Here is an 18,402-nt window from a genome sequence, read left to right as displayed (position 1 = left end):
GAGCCAGGATATCCAACTGCTTTTGGTGAGCTCCAGTTTTCTTCAGGGCTTTCCATGTCATATCCAGTTACTTTTGGTATTGTATAGAAGTTAGTTATATGGCGGGGTATGTCCCGACCTTAGTTAAACTCTGTGTATTGTCTAGAGGCTTTGTAGACCTAATGTACAGTCAAGGTGGTGTTTTGTTAATAGACGTGATGGCTCCAATGGCCAAGTATTATATATACATATATATGTGTGCTCGAGCTTATACAGATGATTATTTCCTTTTATATGCGACATGATACTGTCCGAATTTTGGGTTGTCATAGAGGTATGCATGGGAAGTATAAGGTTATGAGCTAGTTCTCCTGGGCCTCCTCGGTTACGGGTGCCAGTCCGCCCCAATAGGATTTAAGGTGTGACAATAGTGGTATCAGAGAAGTTCTTCTGTAACACCCCGTATTCAAGTACATGTATTGGCGTATTCAAGTACGTGTATTGGTCTTATTTATATGGAATTAATTTTTTATTTTATTTATACCGGAATTTGCCCATCGATGGTTCCATACGAAGGTTATTGAATAATCTTTCCAACGATATAAAGATTTCCAAAAATGGATAAGTTTTGGATATAATCGAGCACGTTCGAAACTATAAAACGGTGGCCGGGATATGGTGAATAGTAAATGTGCAGGAAAATTTCCTGCACACAAACTACTGAGGCCTGCCAGTTTTTTAGGTCAACTTTGAACGCTCATAACTCCCTTAATATAATGAACTGGGAGAGATACGACCTATCAAAAGAAAGATCTTTGAGTCTTATTTCCAATGCAATTGGTTTCATCCAAATCCAACGTATGAGTAAGGAGTTATACTCGTTTTACTTTAGCCTCTCAAAACAGATTTTTAGGGTCAACTTCAAACGATCATAACTCCTTGTACAGGATGAACTGGGTGGCCTAATTTATATGAAATGAAATCCCTTTGAATTATCTTTCCAACGATACCAATTTCACCTAAATCCAATATTGGAGCAAAGAGTTATGGTTGATCTACTTTAGCTTGTCAAAACAGTCCACCATGGACAGATTCGGATTTACTTAAAATTTTAAGGGCAATATGGTCATTTTCCATCACCTCATGAACGAAAATTGGTCATTATATACATATACTTAGCCTCATATCCATTATTTATCATCCATTATTGAAGACTAAGAAATCCTAGCCAAATTTCAACTCCAATTATCTTGTGATTCATCCGTAGAAAATCCAAATTGATTCCGTAGTTGTGTTCACCGTCTCGAGGGCTTCGAGAAGCACCCCTTATTTGTGCCAACAGGACTTCGAAATCAAAAGGGCCATTTTATGGTAAGGATGTAAATTATGTTGGTGTTATTTATATGGATATGTATATATATGCATGTGAGTATAAGAAGTGTGTTATTTGATTGTTGTTGAAAGATGATTGGAAATGATGTTGGATTATTCTTGTGCATGGTTGGATTATGTTGAATTGTGAAGGGATTTGGTGTGATGATGTGGTATTGAAATGATGATTATATATATATATATATACACACATAAACCTATTGTTCAAGTTGGTTTTTGGAATTCTTTGCAAATATTGGTTGTATGGAATTATGGAAGAGAATTGTGGTGTTGGGTTGCTAATACTAGATGCCAAACATTTCATTGTATATAAGTGATTTGTAAAGGCGGGAAGTTGTGTTGAATTGGTATCCGAATCTACGACGAGGTATGTAAAGCATACTTTAACAATGTTCTTTGGCATGAAAACACCAATGTTCCATCAAGTAAGATTCCGAGGTTGTCCAAAAACATGTATTGTTCTACGTTACCAACGAAGTTATTTCCATTCTATAAAGTGTCAAAATGTTTCATTGATATACCAAAAGGCTCCTATTTCATTGTTGTGATATTGATGATTCTGAAACACATTGTTGAAGTACCAATGAGTCTTTATTACATCGTTATTGTATAGAAGGTCTATTACTTGGTTCCTATTGATGTATCATTGTTTCAAAGTATCAAAAATGTGGTGGCGACCGAAATAACAATCTCAAAGATTAATTGAACTAAGTGATGGAAGTTCTCTCTTATCAGGTGGTATCCCAGGGGCATAAGCCTAGCATGGGTCGATCCCTATTTATGTGTTTATGGGTGGTATCCCAGGGGCATAAGCCTAGCATGGGTCGATCCCAGTTGATATGTACTGGAGGCAGCCTAATGGTCATAGTACAGTACAGTAATGATTACAAAGACGATAAGAACGAAGGTAAAGTGATTGAATAAATACAATGTACAGGTTGTCACAAGTTCTAGTAAGTGTGGTCCACTCCTATTACGACTTATTCACTTGTTTCTGATTTCTATTGAGCTCCTATATCATATGTGATTATCTACAGCTTTACATACTCAGTACATATTTCGTACTGACGTCCCCCACGGGGACCTGCATTTTATGCTGCAGGCACGGGTACCTCAGCTCATTCACAGCATAGATAGGAGCCAGGTCATACAGCTATTATTGGTGAGCTCCAGTTTGCTTCGGAGCTTTCCGAGTCAGTTCCTTATGTTTTGTTATTGTACAGGAGTCATGTGTGGCGGGGGGTTTGTCCCGACCCTAGTTATGTCATATATATCCTAGAGGCTTTGTAGACATAAGGAAGGGTAAAGTCATAGAAGTTTATATAGTGATGTTATATTTGTATATGTGGTGGCCCCGACGGCCAAGTAATATATATATATATATATATTTGTGCGTGTTGTGCTGATACAGGTAATTAGACCCTTCTATATGCAACGAAGTGTTGTCCAAATTTTTGGTGACATATAAGTGAAAGTACAGCTATTTGAACGGGTTCTCCCGGGCCTTCTCGGCTTCGGGTGCCAGTCCGGCCCGATGGGATTTTGGGGCGTGACATCTTCCTAGTGAGTCTACAAAGTCGTGTCTACGTAGAGTCTTATTTATTGGTGTGTCGTGCATCGCATCTATAAACAGGAGGCTGTGGACATTTAGGAATTGTTTATTTTCTTCACGTCTTAGATAGTGCGATAGAGCCTATATTATATATGAAGTCATAGTTGACCACTGAATTCGTTTGTTTCTCTTATTATAGTAAGGATACCGGTTACCAGAAGCAAGAATACCGGTAAGCAAGTAGATGTGGCTGTCAGAGAGGGGACCAGTAAGTCACCCACTATACCAGCTAATCAAAGTGAGTCTCCAGCTGAGCATGCATCAGAAACTTCTTCCACTCCGGAAGAAATAAGAGGGAGGAGAACTATATTCCCAGAGCCACCTATTAATGTTGCTGATCAAGATCTTAGAAATACAGTACAACTTTTAACTCGTATAGTTGCTGGGCAAGCTCAAGGGCAAGCCATTCCTACCACGGGTCCTAGTGGTACAGATAGGGCGGCTAGCCTTCGAATACAGGGTTTTCTTAAGATGGATCTTCCCACTTTTACTATATCAGATCTTAACGAGGACCCACAGGACTTTATTGATCAAATTCAAAGGGCCTTAGATGTTATGCATGTAACGTGTAGAGAGACAGTAGAGTTAGCGGCGTATAGATTTAAAGGGGAGGCTATATATTGGTACGAGGACTGGAAACGATCTAGGGGTATTGATGCACCCCCAGCTACTTGGAAAGAGTTCAAAGAGGCATTTTTTGATCATTATCTTCCATTCGAGATTCATCAGGCCCGTGCAGATCAGTTTTTAAATCTTCATCAGGGGAATATGAGCTTGAGGGAGTACAGTCTCCGATTTAATTCCTTGTTTAGGTATGCTCCTGATGTTGTAGCTACTATGAATAATAGAGTTCATCAATATGTGGATAGGCTGGATCCATATCTGGTTAGAGATTGTACTATTGCCGCTTTGAACACAGATATGGACATAGCGAGGATCCAAGCTTTTGCACAGAAAATGGAAGATCAGAGGCAGAGGAGAAGAACACAGAAATTAGAAAGAGGATATTCCAAGAGGTCCAGATCTACAGGGCAGTTCATGGCATCCCAAGGAGGGTTCAGACCATAGTTTTCTGCTAGACCACCTAGGCCATTATCTTCTTATTCTGCAGCTAGTGCCCCACCACAGTTCCAAGGGTCCAGAGGAAATCAATTTGGGCACAGAAGTGAGAGTCAGAGTTCACGGACAGTGGGGCACCAAGGGCAAGGTAATATGAGCCAATCGAGACTTCCTCGAGAGCCATGCAATAAATGTGGAAGGTATCATTTGGGCGCATGTCGGCTGGGGACCAATATTTGCTTTTGGTTCGGTATGTTGGGGCATATGAGAGAATGTCCACGAAGGGGCATAGGGGGTATGGCACAACCTATGGGGTCATTTGTTGTATCATCATCATTATCGATGCCTTATTCAGGAAGGGGTGCACAACCAATAGGTCATGTTAGAGGTGATAGAGGAGCCACGAGTTCTAGCGGGGCTCAAAATCGTACGTATGCTCTAGCGGATCGACAGAATTTAGAGGCTTCTCCAGATGTGGTTACGGGTATGCTGTCTATCTTTTCATTTGATGTATATGCCTTAATTGATCCAGGTTCTACATTATCTTATGTTACTCCATTGGTTGCTGGAAAGTTTGAAAGAATACCCGAACTGTTAGTTAAGCCATTTAAAGTGTCCACACCGGTTGGAGAATCTATTATAGCTAGAAGGGTTTACCAAAACTGCATAGTAACTGTTTGTGGTCATGATACGATGGTTGATCTCGTGGAGTTAGAAATGGTAGATTTTGATGTTATAATGGGTATGGAATGGTTGGCGTCTTGTTGCCACAATTGATTGCTGCACGAAAAAGGTATATTTCCATTTTCCAAATGAATCAGTCCTTGAATAGAAAGGTGAAATTGGCGCGCCAAGAGGTAGATTTATTTCTTATTTTAAGGCAAGAGGAATGGTTTCCAAGGGATACACATATCATTTAGTTAGAGTAAGGGATACAGAAGCGGAGCCACCAACCCTTCACACTGTTCCGGTGGTAAATGAATTTTCTGAAGATCTTCCAGGTTTACCTCCTGAACGAGAAGTAGAATTTGGTATTGATGTAATACCAGGCACCCAACCAATCTCCATTCCTCCGTATAGAATGGTCCAACAGAATTACAAGAATTGAAAGAGCAATTGAAAGATTTGCTAGAGAAGGGATTCATAAGACCTAGTATGTCCCCCTGGGGAGCACCAGTGTTATTTGTGCGCAAAAAGAATGGCTCGCTGAGGATGTGTATTGATTATCGGCAATTGAATACGGTGACTATTAAGAATAAATATCCTCTCCCAAGAATTGATGATTTATTTGATCAGTTACAGGGCGCCAAGTGCTTTTCTAAGATTGATTTGAGGTCAGGTTACCACCAAGTGAGGGTCAAAGAGAAGGATATACCTAAGACAGCTTTCCAAACACGGTATGGTCATCATGAGTTTCTAGTTATGTCATTTGGGCTAACAAATGCACCCGCGGCTTTTATAGATTTGATGAATAGGGTGTTTAAGCCATTCCTAGATGTATTTGTGATAGTTTTTATAGATGATATTCTAGTTTATTCTAGATCAGAAGAGGACCATGCCAATCACTTACGACAGGCATTGCAGACTCTTTGTGATTGTAAGCTTTATGCAAAGTTCTCTAAATGTGAGTTTTGGTTAAAGTCAGTGGCATTTTTGGGTCATATTGTATCTAGTGAAGGGATAAAGGTTGATGCTCAAAAGATAGAAGCTGTGAAGAACTGGCCAAAGCCCACAACGCCTACGGAGATTCGTAGTTTTCTCGGGTTGGCCGATTATTATAGAAGGTTTTTTGAAGGCTTTTCTTCTATTTCAGCACCCTTAACCAAGCTAACCCATAAAGCATCCAAATTCCAATGGAATGATGCCTGTGAGAAGAGTTTTCAAGATTTAAGGAACAAGTTGATTTCTACACCCGTGTTGGTACTTCCAGAAGGCACCGAAGGGTATACAGTGTATTGTGATGCTTCCAGAATTGGTTTAGGATGTGTATTGATACAGCATGGTAAGGTAATAACATATGCTTCTAGACAATTGCGGCCATATGAGAAAAATTATCCTACACACGATCTTGAGATGGCAGTAGTTATTTTTGCTTTAAAGATATGGCGCCACTACTTATATGGGGTTCATGTTGATATATATACTGACCATAAGAGCTTGCAATATATTTTTAATCAGAAGGATCTAAATTTAAGGCCGCGGAGATGGCTTGAACTATTAAAGGACTACGATATTGATATCTTGTACCATCCAGGGAAAACAAATGTGGTAGCTGATGCATTAAGTCGTAAGGCTATGATGGCACCTATAGAAAGGCAAGGGATGATTAAAGATCTTCACCAGTTAGCTAGTTTGGGAGTTTGCCTTCTTGAAACTCCGGATAAAGAGCTTATCGTACATAATACTGCGGAATCTTCATTAGTAGCTGAAGTGAAAGAGAAGTAATATACAGATCCTATTTTATTATAGCTTAAGAAGAACGTTCAGAGTGGTGCGACCAAGGTATTTGAGCTTACGCGAAAAGGAGTACTTCAGTGCCAAAACCAATTGTGTGTGCCGGATGTTGACGGGCTAAGAAAGAAAATTATGACAGAGGCACATTGTTCAAGGTATTCCATTCATCCAGGATCAACCAAAATATATCAAAATTTAAAAGATATGTATTGGTGGAATGACATGAAGAAGAGCATTGCAGAATTTGTAGTTGAATGTCCAAATTGTCAAAGAGTTAAAGTTGAGCACCAAAAAAACCCAGAGGTTATATGCAATGCATTGATCTTCCAAGATGGAAGTGGGACATGATCAACATGGATTCCGTTATTAGTTCACCTCGTACATCCCGAAAGTTTGATTCTATATGGATGATTGTTGATAGGCTTACCAAATCCGCACATTTCCTACCAGTTAGGACCGCTTACACAGTTGAAGAGTATGCGAAGCTGTATATTAAAGAGATAGTCCGATTACATGGAGTGCCAATCTCTATTATATCAGATTGGGAAACCCAATTTACCGCAAACTTTTGGAAGTCTTTTCAGAGGTATTTGGGAACCCAAGTGAAGTTGAGCACCGCTTTTCACCCTCAAACAGATGGACAAGCAGAACGTACCATCCAAACACTTGAAGATATGCTACGAGCTTGTGTAATAGATTTTAAGGGCAACTGGGATGATCATTTACCTCTTATTGAGTTTGCCTACAATAATAGCTATCATTAAAGTATCAAAATGGCACCATATAAAGCTTCATATGGAAGGAAGTTTAGATCACCAATAGGATGGTTCGAAGTGGGTGAAACTCTTTTGTTCGGACTGGATCTTGTTTATCAAGCCATAGAGAAGGTTAAAGTAATCCAGCATTGACTGAAAACAGCCCAAAGTCGACACAAGTCATATGCGGATAGTAGAAGGAGAGGGCTAGAGTTGTCTATAGGTGATTGGGTATTTTTGAAGGTATCACCAATGAAAGGGGTAATGAGATTTGGCAAGAAAGGAAAGTTGAGTCCACGATATATAGGCCCGTATAAGATCACTCGAAGGTTTGGACAAGTTGCATATGAATTAGAGCTACCCCAAGAGCTCTCATCAGTACATCCGGCATTTCATGTGTTAATGCTTCAAAAGTGCATCGGAGATCCATCACATATCACTTCTACTGAGGATGTGCAAGTTGCGGAAGATCTTACCTATGAGAAAGTGCCTATTGCTATTCTAGATCGCCAAGTTAAGAAGATGAGAAATAAAGAGATAGCATCTGTGAAAGTACGTTGGAGAAATCGTCAAAGGAAAGAGATTACATGGGAAGCTAAGGAAGCAATGAAATCTAAGTACCCTCATTTGTTCAAAGATGAAGAGGAAGTTCAAGAAACGGAGTTAGAACATTAACAAATAAGTTATTTTTATATATGCATAGTATTTATGTGATGATGTGAATATTAATGATGGACTTGAACTGGTTTCGGTTGAATAACTACGCTAACATTCGAGGACGAATGTCCTAAAGGGGGGAAGGATGTAACAAACCGTATTTAAGTACGTGTATTGGCGTATTCAAGTACGTGTATTGGTCTTATTTATATGGAATTATTTTTTTATTTTATTTATACCGGAATTTGCCCGTCGAAGGTTCCATGCGAAGGTTATTGAATAAGCTTTTCAACGATATAAAGATTTCCAAAAATGGATAGGTTTCGGATATAATTGAGCACGTTCTAAACTATAAAACGGTGGCCGGGATATTTGGGAATAGTAAATGTGCAGGAAAATTTTCTGCACACAAACTACTGAAGCCAGCCGAATTTTTGGGTCAACTTCGAATGATCATAACTCCCTTAATATAATGATCTGGGAGATATGCGACCTACAAAAAGAAATATCTTTGAGTTTTCTTTCCAATGCAATTGGTTTCATCCAAATCCAACATACGAGTAAGGAGTTATACTCGTTTTACTTCGGCCTATCAAAATAGATTTTTAGGGTCAACTTCAAACGACCATAACTACTTGTACAGGATGAACTGGGTGGCCTACTTTATATGAAATCAAAGCCCTTTGAATTATCCTTCCAACGATACCAATTTCACCCAAATCCGATATCGTAGCAAAGAGTTATTGTCGATCTACTTTAGCTTATTAAAACAGTCCATCAAAGGACATATTTGACATTATTTAAATTTTAAAGGCATTTTGGTCATTTCTTATTATATTATGGACAGGAATAGGTGTATACATACATGTATATGAGTTCAAAAACTCATTTTCATCATCAATCATTGAGGAAGAACAATCCCTAACCAAATTTGACCTTTAAATTACTTTTGATTCAACCGTAGAAATTTCAAAGTAATCCGATAACTGCGTTTGTCATCTCGAGAGCTTCGAATGGCACCTATTATTTGTGCAAACAGGATTGTATGATCAAGAGGTGAATTCTAAGGTATGAATATTGTTTTTTCTTTGTTCTTTTCCATATGTATATGTGTGATAGAGGATTATATGTATTGGTTGTTATTGAAAGGTGATGGAAATAGGGTTATGGACTATTTTGCATGGTTTGGTTGTATTTAATTGTGGAAGGTGGATATGGTAATTGAGTTATGGAAGGTGTATATGGTAATTGAGTTATGGAAGGTGGATATGGTGATATACTATTGAATTGATGATTATTTATGTCTATGACTCAATTTGATTTAATGGATTGGTTGAAAGGATAAATGAATCCAAACTTGATGTTGGAGGATGTTGTATGAATATGCATGGCATATGAATGTAATTGGGGTATAAGAGGGTTAAAGTGACACCCTTTATGGTGTAATTAAGGCTTACTACTTAACCACTAGTTTGGTGAATTCAAATAATTGAATTGTGACGTTTGGTTGCTAATACTAGATTGCTATATATGTTCATTGTAGATAAGTAATCCAAAAAGACGGGAAGTCCATTTGGGACTAGTATTGAAGGTTGACAGTCAGGTATGTAAACCATACTCTATACCATATCTTTGGCATGAAAGTGAACAATTGTTCTATTAAGAAAGTTTCCAAAGTTATTCAATAACATGTGATCCATAATGGTTTTGTATGATGTCCTACGTTACCAATGAACTTGTTTCCACCCTACCAGATGTCAAGACATTTCAATACTTACTTGTTTTCTAAATCTTACATGTTTATTGCACTAATGAATGTCAGAAGGTATCCGGTTACTCAAAGAAGATCCATGTGCTATTAATGACTCCAAAATGTTTCATTGATATACCAATAAGTTCCTACTTCATTGTTATGGCATTGATGACTCCAAAACACTTCATTGATATGCCAATCAGTTCTTACTTCATCGTTATTGCATTGATGGTCTATTTATATGTCTCTTATTGATGTATCATTGTTTTAAAGTATCAAAAATGCGGTGGCAACCGAAATAACAATCTCAAAGATTAATTGAACTAAGTGGTGGAAGTTCTCTCTTATCGGATGGTATCCCAGGGGCATAAGCCTATCATGAGTCGATCCCTATCTATGTGTTTATGCGTTGTATCCCAGGGGCATAAGTCTATCATGGGTCGATCCCAGTTGATATGTACTGGAGGCAGCCTAATGGTCACAGTACAGTACAGTAATGATTACAAAGATGATAAGAACGAAGGTAAAGTGATTGAATAAATACAATGTACAGGTTGTCACAAGTTCTAGTAAGTGTGGTCCACTCCTATTATGATTTATTCACTTGTTTCTGATTTCTATTGAGCTCCTATATCATATGTGATTATCTACAACTTTACATACTCAGTACATATTTCGTACTGATGTCCCCCACGGGGGACTTGCATTTCATGCTGCAGGCACAGGTACCCAGGATATCCAGCTGCTTTTGGTGAGCTCCAATTTGCTTTGGGGCTTTCCATGTCATATCCAGTCACTTTTGGTATTGTATAGAAGTTAGTTATATGGCGGGGTGTGTCCCGACCTTAGTTAAACTCTGTTTATTGTCTAGAGGCCTTATAGACCTAATGTACAGTCAAGGTAGTGTTTTGTTAATAGACGTGATGGCTCCAATGGCCAAGTATTGTATATACATATATATGTGTGCTCGAGCTTATACAGGTTATTATTTTCTTTTATATGCGATATGATGCTGTCCGAATTTCGGGTTATCATAGAGGTATGCATGGGAAGTATAAGGTTATGAGCTGGTTCTCCCGGGCCTCCTCGGTTACGGGTGCCAGTCCGCCCCAATAGGATTTGAGGCGTGACAAATGCTCTATAGTTGCTAGTTATGAAATTTTCCCTTTAAAAAATCGATACTAATTTGATTTGGTTTGGTTTTACTCTAAAATAACCGACAAAATAACCAAACCGAACCGATATATATATATATATATATTATAATTATTTATATATTATTCATAGACACAATCTAAATATTTATTACATTTTATATTTTAATCATGATTTAACTTTAGTCGTAACACATTCTGTCATATGTCTTCATCCAGTTGACAGTACCTTATGAGATTCTAAATGAATTTCGCATTTTGAATGACAAATGATACTAATTGTGAAAATAACATCTTGTTGTATATTGAAATTTACAGCTGAGATTCATTAGACTATAGACAGTCACTAATTTTATCTTTCTTTTTTAATCTTGTTGAGCAAGAAGTTTATGTGTTCACATTTTGGGGGTTTTATCACATCATTTTGTTAAATATTATTTTTAAATATTTTCTTAGAAGTGTTCATATGATGTTGTCATGGCTTTGCCGAAGTATAACACCCAGTTGACATCGTAGTTTCAAGGTTGAGATACAACACTCGGTTGACATCTCATATGTTAGATTGGATTTGTGTTTTAAATTTTCAACCTTTATCATTAGCTAAAGTTATAAACCGAAAAAATTGAACCAAACCGACAAGAACTAAATCGATGGTTATTTTTTTATTTGGTTTGGTTTGGTTTTAGAAATTTTAAAACCGACTAAGTTAGTTTGGTTATGGTTTTGACCAATAACCGACTCAAACCAACTCATGAACACCCCTAGTAATTAGTAGAAGTAGATAAGTGATTCAAGATACTTATGAAATCAAAATAATAAATAATTTTTTGTGGGCTGATCAAATTAATCATCAATACGACGGAGAGGATACTTATTCTTAGCCGTCACCTTATTCAACTGTCGATAATCAATACACATCCGCATATAGCCATCATATAAGGAGGAATAGAAATGGGCTTGGTGCCTGGCTCAACATCAATAGCGAAATCAATATCTTGATCCGGAGGCAATATGAGTTTATATTTTTGTATCGTAATATCTTACAAGTGGTGTCGTGTATGACAAAATAAGTTATGTCCCTAAAACTGAAATAACATAACTTTTTTCGCGACATAAGTTTATATGTTCATATCATGGTATCCAACAAATCTCTCTCTATATATAAGGCAAAATGACTCGGTAAACCCTTGTACTATATCCGTTTTATAATGTGGATACTCTTACTTACATGTTTGTCATCTGCACCCTTAAACCCATTAAAAATAATATTTTAAACCTTATTTTAGTGTGTGTAACACACTTGCCTCCACATCAGCTGTCACGTCATTTTTAAATATAGTATTAAATTCCACACCAGCTTCCACATAATTTTAGTTACTACGTTAAATGCTACATAAGAAATTAAATATTTACAAAAAAAAAAAAAAACTAAATTAAGAATTAAAAAAAAATTAAAATGGTAGGGGCTGGGGCTTTCTTCTCCATCTCCACCACCACCACACATAGAGCACCATTACAGGGGATCGCAACCCCAAGTTGTTCCCATTGAATAAGAACAAATACACACACTCACACACTAAACGGAACACATACAACACACAACAATCCACACACACCAAAATACTTCTCACATCCCAAGAACTCGATTGACATTGATTATGCTGCAATTCATCGAAAAGTTCAGGTTCACCCCCACAATTACAGGCCACACCCACTTCAAAATATAGAGAAAAATTGAGTCTTGAATCACACCCACTTTAAAATATGGAGAAAAATTGAGTCTTGAATCACACCCACTTCAAAATCTTGAGAAAATTCAACACAAAAATCACTGGAATCAGACTCAAAATCTGCTCAAAATCATATTGCAAAAAAAAATTAAGACGACAGCCCAATGTTCATTAGAAATTTCACCCACCATCGCCTTAATATTTTCTAATTTCTGAGAACTGTGGTTGGAATTAGTGAACAATTCCTTTTGGTATTGATGCACCTCAATTAAGTGCTCTTCACAGATCCACACAAACAAATTGAGCGGAAAAGACGAGAAATCGGAGAAGATGCAACAAAAAATAGAGGCAGAGTGGAGAAAAATCGAGAAAGAAATTCAAAGAGGGAAGAGATTGAGAGAGAAAACAGAGAGAAAAAAAGTGGGGTAGGGGTTGTAATAGTAAATGAAGAAAGAAGAAGGTTTTGGGTGGGGTGGGGTGGGGTGGGAGGGTGGGGCTGAGTTTTTTTTTTTTTTTTTTAAAAAAATTATTTTAATATAAAATTGACCAAAAAATATCCTCACACGCGTGTAATCACGCACTTTATCCTAGTCAGCTATTTTAATGTCATATAGATCCGGTCAACGGTCAAAGGATTTAAAATATTGATATTTAGTGGATTCAAGGGTCCAGATGACAAACATGTAAGTAGGAGTATCCACATTACAAAACGGACATAGTACAAGGGTCCACTGAACCATTTTGCCTATATATAAAGGAGAAACAAACATCTGCTGATGTGGCATGCTTCTTAGGCCAACATTCTTATTTATCTATTTTGTCATTTTTTTTGACATTTTCTTATCATTTTTCAAGTTAAATAAATAGTATTTCCTCCTTTATAAAAAGAGCAATATATGTAACTAAAGGAATATAATGGAGCAAACATTTACTCGGCTTCAGTTACAAAATTGATTGCTCTCTCTGTAACAGTTTATGACTTTATGCCTATTGCAGATTCCTCCAAAATTTTGAGTTATAACTTTATACATGCACCAGTATTTAATTATAGAATTTGAAAAGAATTTTTTCCTTATATTTTTAGCACCATATAAGCAGACATCATATCCAAAATTTAGGTTGTACGATTTAGCACAAACAAATATATCATTAAAATGGATGAGATTAAAGATCAAGCTAGACATCACTACTGCCTGTATATTATTTTTTCATGATTGGCCTGCAGGTATAATATTTTTTTCATTTTTTCCGTCAACAAAATATTGCGTTCTCTCTAATTAAGTATAAACAACATTGGAAAAAAGAAGAAAAGGAAGAAGAAGAGGACGTTTATCCCTCTAAACATCATCAACGTACAATTTAAAATACCATTCTATGAGTAAAATAGTTCTTCCTTGGCGCAATAGGTCACCTATTTAATAAGTTACCAAAATAGGCTAAACGTAATAAATTATTACGTTGTATATATTTTTTTTAATGATCAACTGATAGAAATGAATAGTAAACACTGTTTGTAAAACGTAATAATTTATTACGTTTTCTACAAAAAAAAAAAGAGTTGTGTGTTGTCACATCCATCTTTATATCAAATCATGTAGTTTGTAATAATTTATTATTGTTTACAAACAGTGTTTGAACTTTGCAATAAATTATTACAAACTACACATGTCCATGTCTCATCAACTTTACTTTCCCTCTTTTAAATGTAACCCCCACCCCACCCCACGTAGCTAACCTTCCCACCCCACCCCAACCCCTTACCTTATGTTAAATAGTATCAAAAAGTTACTTTTTATAAATACAAAAATAAAGAATGCCTAATTAAAAATTTCATTTTACAAAAACATAGTAAAAAGTTACATTTAAAATAAGGTAAGGGATTGGGGCGGGGTGGGACGGTTAGCTGCGTGGGGTAGGGTGGGGGTTACATTTAAAAGAGGGAAAGTAAAGTTGAAGCGACATGGACAGGTGTAGTTTGTAATAATTTATTACAAAGTACAAACACTGTTTGTAGTTTGTAATAATTTATTACAAAGTAGAAATACTGTCTGTAAAACGTAATAAATTATTACAAACTACATGATTTGACATAAAGATAGTTGTGACAACACACTACTTTTTTTTTATATAAAACGTAATAAATTATTACGTTTTACAAACAGTGTTTACTATTCATTTTCGTAAGTTAACCATTAAGAAATATATATAAAACGTAATAATTTATTACGTTTAGCTTATTTTGATAACTTATTAAATAGATGACCTATTTTGGTCACTTTTTTATTTCGTGCTTATTTTGGTTCCAATTCCTTTTTTTCCTATGAAGCTATCACCAATTCGACAAATTCTTATAATGTATTGCCTGAATGTTGTTTTTTCATCTTTTTTGGACCTTTTTTTTTATTGAAGCACTTTCGATTTATATATTAAAATAATTATTTGAATTTATAGGAGAAATTACAAGAGCATATCAAAAAGTTGCTAATTTTGGGGGATTTTACATAATGGTAGGAAGAGAAAACATTGGCATAAGAAAAGGAAAACAGAAGCTTAGACAAAGAAATAAAAAAGAAGGAGAAAAGAATGGAACTGATGTTTGGGATTTTACATAATGGTAGAAAGAGAAAAGGTCAAATCCATCGACAAGCCCTCAAACTTGTCCTGAAAATCCATTTAGACCCCTCAACTAAGGGTTGGACCTATCAGGCCCCTCAAGTGCTAAAATTGGTACCTATCAGGCACAAAATGTTGATTTGGCAAGGAGAGTGTGTTACACTCTCCCTGAGCGCGTGAACAGTAATTAAATAATATTTTATTTTTTAATTAAAAACGTATATTTAAATTATTTTATTAATATAATTTTTAATTATTATAATTTTGAAAAAAAATTAAAAGCACCCTGCACCCCCTTTCATCATTTTCTTCACCGCCCCCCCTTCATCGTCTTCTTCGCAACCCCCGCCACCTATTCATCGTCTTCTTCACAACCATCTATCATCATCGTCTTCCTTTGCAAACCATGACCTCACTCATCATCTTCTTTAGCCATTTTTGAATGCATTTTTCGACGAGACTCGTCGAAAAATTAACTTCAAAATTTTAAGATTGTTCGAAATTACATGTTTATGAACTTAAATAACTCAAATCCAATATAATGGGGAATCATTTTCTTGCAAAATGAAGAAATTGGTATCCTTGATGGAGAAAGTATCATGAGAACTTACTCTTTTAAAAAAAAAGTTCTAGTGCTTGCAGAAAATGGAGAACCTATTTTTTTTTTTTAAGTTCTGGTTCTTGCAAAACAATGGAGAAGAAGAATGGAAAAATGGGGAGGAGAGGGGGCAGCGGGTGAACCAGTTTTTTTTTTCTTTTAAGTTCATCTTTGGTAAATAATGGAGAAAAGAACGGAAGGGGTGGCGTGGGGGAGGGGGGAGGTTGAAGGGGACGGGTGGGGTGGGAGTGGGGGTTGAAGGAACAATTTTTATTTTTTAAAAAAATTTATAATTATTTTTTAATAATTGTTAGACTCACAATGCCACATATCAACTTCTAATTAGTTTTTTTTTGCGACATCATCGCGTGTGTATTACACACACTTGAGATTTTAGCTGATTGGGCAAAAAATGCCAATTGGATCAAAATTCAGGAAGTTTAGGAGTCTAATAGGTACAAACTTTAATTGAGGGGTCTAAGTGAATTTTCAGGACAAGTTTGAGGGTCTGTCTATGTGTTTGGCCAAGAGAAAACAATGCATAAGAAAACGAAAAACAAAACCTTAGGTAGAGAAATAAAAGGGAAGGAGAAAAGAATGGAAAGGGAAGTTCCATATATAAAGTTCTTCGAGATTAACGTTTAAAAAAATTGATTCCAATTTAATTTGTTCATACATAGTAAAATATCTATATATGGTACTATTTGTTCGAGAATTTTATGGTTGAGGTGTTGTTATATATATATACACACTCACATTTGATATTCAGATATCATTTAGCTGTCATAAAAGTATACAAATTTAAAAGTTGATGAATATAAAAAAGACAAATATTAATAGTCTTAAATACAATTTTTTTGTTTAAATCAGATATTCATACCATTAATATTTTGATATTTTGTTTTGTATATAATGTATTCATTACAAAATATTATTACATATTATTTGAGTATGTTGTTATAGAGAGATAATTTTACAAAGAATGTACCGTTATAATAAACGATATTATTGTTATATGTAGAATGCTATTATAAAGAATTAAAATATAACATGAAAAATCAATTTTGAAAAAAAATTATAATGAAATACCATTATAACGAGGTGACGCCACAAAAAGGTGAGATCGTATAAATTGAATGAAATGAAAGTTTTGAGCGACTTTTTTTGTCCTTTATGTTTTAGCACTTCTCTGTTTATATATTTTTTCTAAAATTAAACAAAATTATCAAAAGAAATTACGTTAAATAAACAAAATTAAATGTACAACTTTTCTTGATTTTTCACTCATTTTTTGCAATTTATTACTCCCTTCGTTTTAGTTGGTATAATTTTCTTTTTGAAATCAAACAACATAAATTTTAACCAACATTTTTAAGATGTATCTTTTTTTAATAATATTAAATAAAATGCATTTTATAGCATTTTTCATATAGTTTTTTAATATCTAAATTTTAATTTTAAATATTGAATTAATATAATCTAATTTAACTTTGAAAATTAATTAAATTGATTTTCAAAAAAATTAAATATGCCAACTAACAAGTTGCTAGAGTTTTTGCCCTAGTTTTCTTACCAACATTAAGTTTTATTTTTTCTTGAAAAGAAAATAAAAGTAACAATAATTACTTTTACTTTTCTTTAAAGGAAAATATAATTCTTTTTCATATTTAGCAAACCTCCTCATTGGAGCAAAGGTTTTGAAACTTTATAAATAGAAGACCTCTTTTCTCATACCACAATACAATAGTATCCACAATGTAATTTTTTAATATTTTTTTATATTAATTTTCAATATGTAGGTCTTATGACTTTAGTATATTTTTCTTTGTAATCTGAATTATCATCATATTGATTTGCAAACTTTAACCTTCCACATAACACCCTCTCTATTTCGAACCCAACAAGTGGTATCAGAGTCCATGGTTAGATTGAGTATAGTTTAAAATCAACATTGCAATCAACTTGGTGATGATGAAGTTTTTTGTCCAAAAAAAAGTTTTTTTTAAAAAACTACATGTGGAGAAAAAGTTTCAAACAAAATTTCAACAATCCTGCTGCTAATCTATCTTTAAAACCAAAATCAATTTTCAACCCATATTTATGGGCTTCAACTTTCAACCCCTGCTTACTTTTATGATAGGGCTCCGTTCAACTCGTGCATATACTTTTAATGCATGAGCTCCACTTTTAACTTGTGCTCACTTTTAATACACAAGGCTCCACTTTTAACCCCTTACTTATAATAAGGGGCTTCAATAATATTAACTCATGCTTTTATTTTCAACGCATAGGGCTCCAATTTTCAACCTATATCAACTTTTAATCATGGTAAGCAACAGTGATATATATATATATATATATATATATATATATATATATATAAAGATCGTTGATATATGAAGATCGTGTGAAGAAGAGGATCAAGAATATTTTGCTAGAAACTCAAGCCAAAAAGGAAAAATTTGTTAGGATTTTTGCCCTGATTTCTTTACAAAAATTAAATTTTATTTTTTCTTGGAAGAAAAATAAAAGTAATCATGATTACTTTTACTTTTCTTTAAAGAAAAATATAATTCTTTTCCATATTTGGTAAACCTTTTTTTTGGAGAAAAGGTTTTGAAACTCTTATTTGGTATGGTTACTTCT

This window comes from Capsicum annuum, chromosome 6, assembly GCF_002878395.1.
Source record: "Capsicum annuum cultivar UCD-10X-F1 chromosome 6, UCD10Xv1.1, whole genome shotgun sequence".
Lineage (NCBI taxonomy): Eukaryota > Viridiplantae > Streptophyta > Magnoliopsida > Solanales > Solanaceae > Capsicum > Capsicum annuum.
Note: the sequence above shows the minus strand (reverse complement) of the source record.